Source organism: Triticum urartu, chromosome 6 (assembly GCF_003073215.2).
Source record: "Triticum urartu cultivar G1812 chromosome 6, Tu2.1, whole genome shotgun sequence".
Classification (NCBI taxonomy): domain Eukaryota; kingdom Viridiplantae; phylum Streptophyta; class Magnoliopsida; order Poales; family Poaceae; genus Triticum; species Triticum urartu.
The window spans coordinates 31,577,507-31,589,663 of NC_053027.1; the positions used below are offsets into that span (position 1 = coordinate 31,577,507).

The 12,157-nt window shown below is 42.1% G+C and overlaps 1 pseudogene; it reads right to left on the reverse strand.

The window, feature by feature from the left end:
• Positions 1-1,287: 1,287 nt before the first annotated feature.
• LOC125512476 lies at positions 1,288-4,153 on the reverse strand (annotated as a pseudogene).
• Positions 4,154-12,157: the final 8,004 nt, after the last annotated feature.

Below are 12,157 nucleotides of genomic sequence, written 5' to 3' on the forward strand. Positions count from 1 at the left end.
CAGGGCCACCATGCGCTTCTTGGCGCTACAACCGACTCGCGGGGAGCAGCTACGAGTTAGCGTGGCCAACGGTGACCGTCTACACTGCCAGGGTATTGCTCGGCATGTCCCCATCATCATCTCATCATCGGTGACGAGCACTTCACCATAATCACCTGCGTCGGCATTGACTTGGGCTCCTTCGACTTCATCCTCGGCGTCGACTTCTTGCTGACCCTGGGTCCCGTCCTCTGGGATTTTGATGCCATGACGATGATCTTCTAGCGCCTGGGTCGCCGCGTCCGGTGGGAGGGCGTGGGTGGCGCCACCCCGGCAGTGAGCTGACGGCAGCCGCCGTCGATGCCGAGCACCCCCTGTTGGCTAGCCTATTGTAGCAGCACAGCGACCTCTTCGACGAGCCACGAGGCCTCCCGCCAGTCCGGCCCTACGATCACCGCATCCACTTGCTACCGGACACAGCTCCCGTCGCCGTGCGGCCGTACCGCTACCCCCAGGTGCAGAAGGACGAGCTAGAGCGGCAGTGTGCAGTCATGCTCGCCCAGGGCATCATCCGGATCTCGACATCACCGTTCTCCGCGCCGGTGGTCCTTGTTCGCAAGGTCGACGGCTCGTGGCGTTTCTGCATTGACTACCGTGCTCCCAACGCCAAGACGTCCAAGGACAAATTTCCTATCCCCGTCGTTGATGAACTCCTGGACGAGCTACATGGGGCCCGCTTCTTCACCAAGCTCGACCTCCGTTTGGGCTCCCACCAGGTGCGGATGCACCCGGACGATGTCGCGAAGATAGCCCATTTTAGTTAATAACTCCCTATATTTATAGCTCTCTGTGCTGCCTGCTCAAGTTTTCTTCTCCTCAGCAATTGCTAGCCGTATTTTTGAGAGACCATTATTTATCTTATGAACTTGAACATGCATGGCTTAGGATGACACCATTTCTCCTTCTCTTTTTTTGTCCTCCTTTGGTCCTTGTTGGCAAGCTAGAAACCAAGGAAGCTCTGTTATAAACAGTTTCTCAAACTAAACAGATCATAAATTCTTATCAGTTAGGAGTGTAAATAGTTCTGACAGTTTAACCTACCATGCATTGATTGTGGTCATTCTTGAAGTCTAATGGAGTAAAATGGTTGCCAACTTGCCATAGCTTTACTCCAAAGTTTACTCAAGTTATGAAGGGCTGAATATCTAGCATATGACCATCAGTACAGAAGAAAAGTAAGGCAAAAGGTGCCAAGGATAACTTATTAGGACAAATCCAGGACTGGCAAAACTAATTAAAAATTGAAGATTAGCTGAGGCCAAATGTGCAACTCCCTTGAAGTAGTAGCCATCCATATGTATGAAACACATATAGTGGATCAACAAAATGGTGATAGTCAGAAAGTTTACTACTAGCTTGTTGGAAGAAGTACTAAAAACTCTCTAGAAAAGGTTGACAGTCGGAAAGTTTACTACAGTTTCTCCAACGATTATTACATTTCAAACGTACTAAAAAAGGAAAAGGTTGGAAGAAGTAACCTACAAAGAGAAGTTCACCCCTCGATTAGCACTCCAGAGCATCTAGGAAAAATCTCTAGAAAAGGTTTCAATCAGTGCCCTGTTCCAGAAAAATAGTGGTATTTTTCGGGGAGTAACTCCTTATATTCCTGGCCTTTCCCCCCTGATGCAACTGCAGCCAACAAGCTAGCTCTGGAAGCTTCAAAGGTGAACCTCCTCTCATCAATTTTAGACAGATAAGTCCCAGCTCTGGGCACCTCCCCTTTCTGAAGTAAGCTTCTAACTATAGCATTTAGCATATGGGAGTCGGCAACACATCCATTCTTCTCCATAGAAAGGAATAGATCATCAGACTCTTGTAGAGAACTTTCTTCTATAAGTTTTTGTATCATTAAGCTATATGTAACAACGTCAGGCACTAATCCTTTGGCCCAGATACCGCCAAACAAATCTTTGGCTTCTTCCTTCCTGCTACCTTTAAGCAACACACCAATCATAATATTAAAAGTGATAATAGAAGGCTTAACACCGTCCAACATTTCCCTGATAACAACCAGTGCATCATCTATCCTTCCATTCTTAGAGTAACCATCTATCAGTATGCTATAGGTGACAACATCCGGTTTCAAGCCAATTGAGCACATATTTTCTAGTAACTTCCTCACTTCATCCATCTTACCATCTGAAAAGTATCCATGCATCAATGTGGCATAAGTATAAACGTTAGGCTTGACACCCATGTGTACCATCAGGTCAAAGATATCTTGGGCTTCCATAATCCTTCCATTTTTGCAAAGCATGTCGATAATTGTGGTGAAGAACAGTGTGTCGGGATAGATACTGCGATCCAACATTTCAGAAAATAGTTCATGAACCTTCTCCAGTTTGCCACACGTACAAAAACCACTAATAAGGGGGGGGGGGTGAAAACTATGATATTAGGAGCTAATCCTTCCGTTATCATCCATTCGGCCGATGCTGCAAAGTAAGTTTATTACCGTTCCGTAGTTCGCAACATTAGGGTTCAATCCTTGCTGCCGCATTTTTATAAATATATGCATTACCTCACCAACCGTTTCTTCTTGAGCATATGCAGATATGAGTATGTTGTAGACATGATGATCCGGTGCAATACCATTTCCTACAATCAAGTCAATGAGACAATGCATATCATGAAAAGATTTTTCCATAGAATACCCATGAAGCAGAATACTGTAGGTAGAAACATCCGGTTTTTGGCCCAAACTGATCATAGAATCAAAAATCTTCCTAGCTTCTGCGCATCTTCCGCTCTTGCAAAGATAATCCATCTGTATACTGTAAGTTACAACATTTGGTTGAACACCATTTCTAGACATTTCCTTGAAAATCCGATCCACCTCTTCACACTGTCCTAATAAATAATATCCATGTATCAGACTATTATATGTGGCAACATCTGGCAGAATTCTTCTATCAAGCATCTGTTGAAGAACCTCCTCAGCCTTGTCCATTGCATGAACCTTGCACATGCCAGAGATGATGGAACTACAGGTCACAACATCCGGTGATATCCCCTAACGCAGCATTCCAGAAAATAGGGTGTAAGCTTTGCCCACCTCACCCTCTTTCAACAGGCCATCAACTACGGTGTTATAGGTCACCACATTAGGTTGGCAGCTACCTCCATGCTGTACCATCATGTGAATCAGCTCAAGAGCCTCTTGGCTTCTCCTTTCGTTGCAAAGACCCTTGAAAAGAATGTTGTAGGAGAAAATGTTGGGTATGCAGTTAAACATGGGCATTATTCAGAGTACAATGTCCATTGCATAGCTGGTCTTGTTCTCCGCACAGATGGCCTTTAGTAGGTGGTTGAAAGTGACAATAGCATCTGCAGTAAATCCCAACTTAATGACGTGTCCCATGGCAGTGTGTCCAAGGTCCTGGCGGCCAGCACGGCAGCAGCAGTCGACTAGAATGGCATAGGTGATACTGCAGGGCGCCACCTTGGCTCTTGCGACGCGGTTGAAGAGGCAGACGCCGAGTGCAGGGCAATCACGGCCGACAACGGTGAGGAGGCAGTTGATGGCATGGATCGAGGAGCGCCCAGCATACTGGAGCAATTCGTCAAACAGGTGGAGTGCGTCCTCGGTGCCCATGCCTCCGGCGTGTACCGAGCCTTGATGTTCTGCTCCAAGATGCGCCTGCCAACGGGGACGACGCGACGGCTCATAGCCGCACCTAGCCTGAACCTAGGATTTGGAAGAATCGGGCAACAGCAGAGGAGGACGCCGCCGCCCCGGCACAGCCTGGGCATAAATCTGGGATTAGGAGGAAGGAAAGCAGAGTTAGGAGGAGGAGCATGCTGTATGGTCGACGGCGCAGCTCGCCGATGCTCACCATGGATCTGGAGTTAAGAACTGAATCTGCTGTGGATGTGGCTGCCGGCGAGCTGGTCGACACGGAGACACCTCTGATCTCCGCCGCTCGCTGGCGCCTGCCGAGGAAGACGAGACGACCCTCCTTGGCGTGTGCTGCCACCCCGACGCCGGCGTGGACCCCTACTCCCGTATGGCCGCCACCGGTGCCGCCGGCCAGAGACCCCAGATCTTTTCTTCAGAAAAATCTTCAGTCCATTTTGGTCAGTCCCTCATGCCAACTGGTGATGGGTTTTGTGTACCTGACATGCGGGTCCAACTAGTAATAGGAAACCTTAAGTGACTACATAATACAGTAGGGTAAAAGAACACGATGAGCACTGGAGAGTAAAATGTAGCAACAGAATTTAAACTGGAACTGCTACTATCTAATTTGAAACTTCTCCCATTGATGTGTGGTTTTTCAAAGTCTGAATGTCCCTCTGAATGTCTCACTGTCAGCAACTTATCCCATTAATTGATGGTTGGTCCTGGATGCCTCTTGTGACTAACTTGTGCTGATCATGTTGTTCCTCCGACAGCTTTGTAAAACTCCCATAGCACACAGCAATCCTATTCCACACGTGCCGCCGGGGATAGCGTGCAATCGGCAACCCTACCAAATGCGGGAGTTGCGGCGCTATGGGCCGACCCTGTATATGTTTTTTTTCTGCACTGTTTTTAGGAAGGTTTTAGGACCATCCCTAAACCAGGTTTTCTCAGAAATTCGTGAATTTTTCAAGTTTGTGAGCATTTTTTTAAATTTTAAACACATTGCAAATTCATCAACATTTTTGAAATCATCAATGTTTTCAAATAAGGGAACAATTTTCAAATTTATGAACATTTTCTAAAATCTGGGAACATTATTTAAATTCGATAACATTGTTTGAAATTCAAAGAATTATTTTTTAATTTGGGAAAAAATCAAACTCATGACTTTTTTGAATTTCGCAAATATTTTCCAAATTTATGAACATTTTTTTAAAATTTAGAAACATTTTTAAAATTAGTGAAAAAATAAAAATTATGCACATTTTTTAAAATTCATGAACATTTTTAAAATTCCTGAATAAATTTTGAATTCCATGCACATATTTTCAAATTTCTAAACAATATTTGAAATTTAGGATCTTTTTTTAATTCATTAAAAAAAATTAAATCCTGGAATTATTGCCAAATTCATAATTTTTTTAATATCCAAAAACATTTTCAAATTCATAAAAAAATCCTTAACATTTTCAAAGTAAAAAAAAGAATAGAAAATGTAAAAAAAAATAGCGGTGCCATGCGCCCGCACATGGGTGGGCCCAGATGCAAAAGCTATAGAAGGGATTTACATACTAGAGTAGCACAACCACTTATCCAAGCTGACTGCCAAACGAGTTACATGACTATTTAGTGACAAGGCATCGAACTGCTAACTAAAGATAATGTTAGAGGTGATTATGACTCCAGCAACAACAACCACATGAAATTGACTCTACTCTAGCTCCAGTTGTGTCACCACTTGGTAGCAGCATCCTTTAGCTGCTATTGGATATATGTATGCTCTAACTCCTAGTTGTCAACTACGGAAATGAGTTATAGCTCAAGCCTATATTGGACCCTGCAACCTAAAAATGTTTTAATGCATGTTTCTCATGTTCCTAATGCCTCCTACTGCGAGTGGTTGTAATTTCAGTAGTTCTTCCATTCTTCTCTCATCTCCGAAAGCAACGAGTTCCTCCTTTGTGTTTCCTATGTACAATGTTAGCAAAAAAAGGTACTCTTATCTTGATTATTCTAGAGGTCTAGAACTAGTTTACTTTTGTTTGTGTGAACATTGGGTAGAATATATATATCCATGCAATGGGAAATACCTAGGACCAGAGCACATGGGTGCTACACTCCCCTCTTTTTATCCCAACCATACACATGGGAACCAGGGCCGTACCTCAGAAATTGAGGCCCCGGAGCGAAATCACAATTTAGGCCCCATGTATAAAAAAAGTCAAGTAGGCAATTTAAACATTATTTTTATTAGTCACTACAGCAGGACAGCTTTCTCAAGGAACTACATAATACAAGAGAAAAATCTTAGAATTTTGAGCCACAAGTCCATCTTTTACTCTGTTAGCCAAAGCGTGCAATCCTTTGAGCATTTCTTGATACAAAATCTTCAATTAGATCTTCATAAGCAACCCCCTCCAGTATATCATTTTCAATTGCTATAGTAGCCAACCCACTGAGCCTTTCTTGTGTCATTGTTGAACGTAGATAGGACTTCAATAATTTCAATTTGAAGAAACTTCTCTCAGCTGATGCGACGGTCACTGGAATAGTTAACAAAATTCTATATGCAATAGTTGCATTAGGGAAACAATCTAGCCGTTTAAGAAATTTCAAGATATCAACCGGCCCCATATTATCATTTGGAATGAAACTTTTAAGTAAATTTAGCTCAACATATAATTCACTACCATTAATGTCCGATTTCGCCCCACTCTTTAGTGCAGCCTCAAGAACACTACAAGAAGATTTTAAGCTCTTCTCATCCAATGATTTTAGTGCATCAGAAGTAAATAAGAAACCAAAGTTCTTTTGGAATGATTCATATTGCTCAAATCTTGTTGTAAGTGAACTGATAGCCTGATCAACAACAGGAATAAAATATTTTCTCCTAAATGATTCATGTGCAGGTTGTGAAGAAATTAACACATCATCTGGGTTTTCGTCAAATTGTTTCTTTCTTTTAATCTCACGCTTTTGACGAAATGTAGGATCGATCTCCATTTCAAGTGCAATTTCCTTTGCTGTTTCCAATGCATTACAAAAAGCAGTGTCTCTATACCCATTAAAAAAGGTAATTAGCCCCTACACTTGCTCAATAGCAACATCAATAAGCATATCCTTTGATTGTAAGTTCTTGCTGACCAGATTGACGGCATACAGTATTTCATACCAAATAACAATAGCTACTAAAAATTCAAAATCACCAAGTTCATTATTCGCGAGAGATTTAGCTTCACTGCTAGTTTTTGGATCATTATCAATATCAGATACTTGCAGTAAAGCTTCTCGTATGTTCGAAATCTGAAATCTTATAGCTTTAACACTATCTATTCGACTCTCCCAACGAGTAGATGACAACGACTTGAGAGTCAATCCTGTTGTATCATCTATATTATCTTTCAAGATCTGCCACTTTTTAGTTGAATTAGCAAATGTTGTGTAGATGCGTTGTATGATTCCAAAAAAGTCCTTTGCTTTACCACAAGTTTTTGCCATGTCACAAAGTGTCAAATTAATACTATGACAACCACATGCTGAATAAAAAGCTCTAGGATTTTTATCCAAAAGTTTCCTTTGAACACCATTATTCTTACCTTTCATATTTGCACCATTATCGTAGCTCTGTCCTCTCACATCATCTAGATCCAGGTCAAGATTCCGTAGTTCTTCCTGCAAAACATCAAAAAGCCCTTGCCCAGTTGTATCATTGACATCCAAAAATCCTAAAAATGATTCCTCAATGGAAACAAAAGTCGAAGATGCATTGACATATCGTATTATCAGAGACATTTGTTCTTGGTGGCTTGCATCAGGGGTACAATCAAGTATCACGGAAAAATACTTTGCTTCTTTTTTTTTAATTATCTCTGACTTAATTGCAGAAGCAAGCAAATGTATTAACTCATTTTGTATCCCATGACCAAGGTATTGAACATGAGTTTCATTGTTTGTTATGCGCCTAACATGCTCCTGAATAATTGGGTCGAACTCAGCTAGCATTTCAACCAAGCCTAAGAAATTTCCATTATTATCTTGATACAATGTCGAGTTAGTACCATGAAATGCAAGATTGTGTTTCGCAAGAAATTTTACCATCAAAAGAATTCTAAATAGAACCTTTCTCCAATGGTCCTTTTCTTTCTCAAGTTGTCGCTGCGCTACACAATTAATAGTTTGATGCTTTTGCAACCGTAGTCGCAAATCATACCAAGTGACCATATTCTGAACATGTTCGGCACTTGTTTCGTGCTCTCTAATTCTAATGCTAATATGTGCCCAATCATTAAAACCCTCACTAGGCAAATGACCCTTTCCATGCCCCTTTCGAAATAATTTGCAACAAAAGCAGAATACCTTATCAAGTTCTCTAGAGTATACAAGCCAATCTCTATCACACTTCTCTCCATTTGGTAGAACTCTTGTGTAAAATATCGAAGAAAAACATCTTTTATTTTTATCCTTCCGGCCTTTTTTATAGTTAAATCTCTTTTGGGATCCTTTTCTACCAAGATGTCAATCGCTTTTGAATCAAGGGCATCCCAATTCCTTGGATCATATATATCTGGCCGGAAAGAAGCATTACCATCGGAAGATTGATCCATGTTATTCTTAGCAGGTGAACTATCCATGTTTTCATTAACACTAGCACCAACGACATTTCCATGAAGGTTAGCCTCATCAGGATTAGTATTCTCAATCTGAATGTTGTCAACATTATCATCAACATCAGCCTCTATATTCTGATTTTCGGAAGAAACTTGTGGTTCTTTCACAACAAAGTTATCAAGAGACCCCTTCAGAGAATGAATAAGATTTTCAGCTTTTTTCTTCTTTGTACGTTTTTCATACCCAGATTCATACTTCCTACCAGGGCGTTTAGAACTAGAAGACATCTTAGAAAATTAAGAAAAACCAAGGATACACAAATGCAAGAAAGAACAATGGATCAACTAAAAAAGGGGTGAAAAGGGGGCGAAACAACCTTTGGTTGCTGACTGTTCACGGATGCAGATCATCAGGCAGGGGCGCTTGGTGCTCTGATTGCTCACCTCCAGGGACTACGGCCACCAAGCAGCGAGATTCCAACCCAGGCCTGTTCCAACCTCTTGATTCTCTAAGGGGACGATGGATGGATTGATGGATCAGTGGAAGAAGCAGTAGAAAACGCCCTAATTTATAGATTGATGAGGAAACGAACCTGCAGTTCATTGTGTACTTGCCATCAACGGCTCTCTTCTAGGATAATAATTGGGAAGCCATTCGAGAAAGGAGATGAGGAGTCTGCGAGTTAATTGCGAGCGATTTAATTCGCCAGCCGCCGGCAAGTCCTGGTCTCGAGGAACAGAGTTGTAGAGAGAGAGAGAGAAAAGAACAGGGGAATTCGATCCGTCTTCAGTCTTCTGGAATTCTCCGTGAGAGAGATGAGTTGGGCTATGGGCCTGTTGTTCCGTTGGGGCTTGGTGGATTAATTGACATGTGTTGGGCTGGGGCTGCACTTTATTTTTTTGGCAGTTTAAGGATATATATATACGGGTGCCTTAGATTTTTGGGGGCCCTGTGCAGCGGCTCCACTTACACCTGTAGATGTACGGGCCTGATGGGAACCCATGCACCAATATGTGTCAGTGTTTTATAATTGTTTTTTTGACGAGATGGTGTTGTATAATTGTTGTGCACCCACGATCAAAAACCATATTTTGATGGTAATTACTGGCAAATGCACCCTGGCAGGCTTGTCACGTCCTTTTTTGGTACTTTCAGCTACTCAACCCTTATTTCTGCTTAACATCAACTCTACTCTTTCAACCCCTATGTCAATCTTGTTGTCCATCCAAATTATATCACTCGGACTCATACATCACAATGCATGTTCACAAGGGTAAAAAAGAAAAGAAAAAACTCGGATAGATCGATACCATTACTAAGGCTCTGTTCAGAAAAAAGGAATGCAAAACCAAGTAACAACAAAATAAAATGAGCATGGGTTGAAGTACTGTAATGTGAAAAGGCACGTGCATTTAAAACGTTGGAACATGCTCTTCATTTGATCTTGGTTGCTTTGCTTGACATAAAAGCTTAATTTTCTGAAGTAAACGGTAAAGTCTCAGCAATGATATAATTCCGTAGGAAGGCATACCTTTACAATTCCTGCGGAAATCCCATGAATGGGGCCTAAATGGTACAACATATAATATATATACCAATCTCGCTTTGAGAGACTTATGTTCCTATACTAATTATTTGTTATTGTGTCAACCATAGTTTTAGGTTTGTCGTCTCTAATCACATCGTTGGTTGAATAAGGAAACAACCATACAAGTTTCGTCGGTGTGTACATTTCTAGCTGCCGGTAGATTGCATCATGTTGTGTACATTTCTAGCTGCCGGTAGATTGAATTGACCAGCCGGCCGGAGAAGAATCAATCAGGCCAGCTTTTGCTAGCTTTGCGTAGGATTGTCTCGGAGGCAAATCAAGCCAGCTCTTGCAAGACCTGCTCTCGCCACTAAGTACTCAGCGGCGTCAGGGTTGTGGCTAGAAACGAATCTGCTACACCTTCTTGAACTCAAGTGTACTCTAGCACCAAGTTGTCATAACTCGTAGTGTCTTGTGTACCTTTCGGTCATTTGCAGCGGCATCGTGCTCTAACTACTGGTTGTCAGCAGCGAGGGCGTGCTCAAGCTCGCTGTTGAGTTATTGCCTACATTGGACCCTGCAACCTGCACACATTTAGGTGGATGTTCCTCTTGTTCCCGATACCTCTTACTCCCAAATGGTTGTTGTTTCACAATTCTCATCTCTCTAGGCTTCTAGCGCCTTTGCATTTCCTATCTACAATCTTTTGACACTAGCAAAATGTACTCATGTTATTCTAGAACTAGCTAGTATGCTTTTGGTTGTGTGGAATATATATCCATGGCACGGAAAATACATTAATTGGATCAAAGCACATGGGTGCTACACTCCCTCTTTCTGTCCCAAGTCCCAACCACAGACATGGAGATCCGGGCGCTAGTATGTATCAGTGTTGTTAACTGTTGTACACCCACAATTACAAACCATTATAATTCCTTGTAAAATGCACCATGGCTATACCTGGCCATCCGTCGGGCCAGGCCGGGCTTTGGGCCAGGCCTAACAAAGCCCGAGGCAGAATACTTAGCCCGGGCCTAGTTTCCAGGCCCAAGCCTAGCCCGTCAGTGAAAATGCCTGCCAGGCCTCGGGCTGGGCCACTTCCCTAAAATGAAAAAGGCCAAGCCAAGTCCTGGCCCGACATGTCTTTTGGGCTCAAAACTCAGGCCCAACCCCAGCCCGCGGGCAAGACTGGGCCGGATCAGGTTGGGCTTTTTCGGTCCGGGTCGGGCCGGCTAGGCCGGGTATCCCATGGACAGGTATAACTATAGCATAGGCATTCCACGCCCTTATTGCTGCTTAATTGACAGCTACTCTACCCTCTACCACAAAAAAAAACGTCGACTCTACCCTACTCTACTCGTGCACCTGCTATATATGCCCATCTTGTTCGTTCAAGTATTGTGCACATATCAAGATGCATCTTCTCAGAAACAAAATAAAAATCCACATGGTATATAATCAAACTTGCATGGGGAAGCGAATGGTGCTTTTCTTCCGGTACTTTATGTTATTGCATCGACATTGCATAGACTGAAGTTAAGTACCCCCTCCGTTCCAAAATAGATGACCCAACTTTATACTAAAGTTAGTACAAAGTTGAGTTATCTATTTTGGAACGGAGGGAGTAACTGTGAGAAAGAGAAACTGGTTTTAGTGTTAGGTCTGGGAGGCAATGGGAAAACCACCGCAACTTCCCCGTGATGTACTCTGTACTCCCCTGGATAAAACTTTGACCAATAATTACTCCATTAACATGTGGTTTATGTGACACAAAAGCGATATGACCAAATCCATGTCCTTATGATTATGGTTTCACTTAAGAGTAATTGTAAGTCAAAAACTTGCCCTAGCAAATCAAAATGCGCCATAAATTTTGGACTGGATAGAGTAGTGGCCAAAGTTATAATTAGAAACCTTGCAAATGTCGAAAATAACATCATCGCAAAGATTGGAGGCATTAATACAGTGGCCTTGTCATGCCTTAAGCCATTTAATCACCAGTGTCATATTCCTTACTGACGGTACTTTGTCAAGAAGAACAGTGTTTTCTTATTTCACATCATGTACATTGTCAAGAACAAATGTATTTATTTTATTTTCAGTTTTTTCTATTCACATCAAAGCCACAGTGATATCACTCATAAATCCATGTGCACCTACGTAATTGGCATTGATGTTATATGCCAAAGAGAAATATGTTATGTTATTACGCATACAATTCTCAATGACCAATTTTGGCAAAATAATCACCACTGCCACATGTGAAGATGTGGCTGACTCATGTGGGTCATCATCCAATGGCCATATTTACAATACAAGACCATAGATGCATTCCACAAAAATATTCCATCGACGTT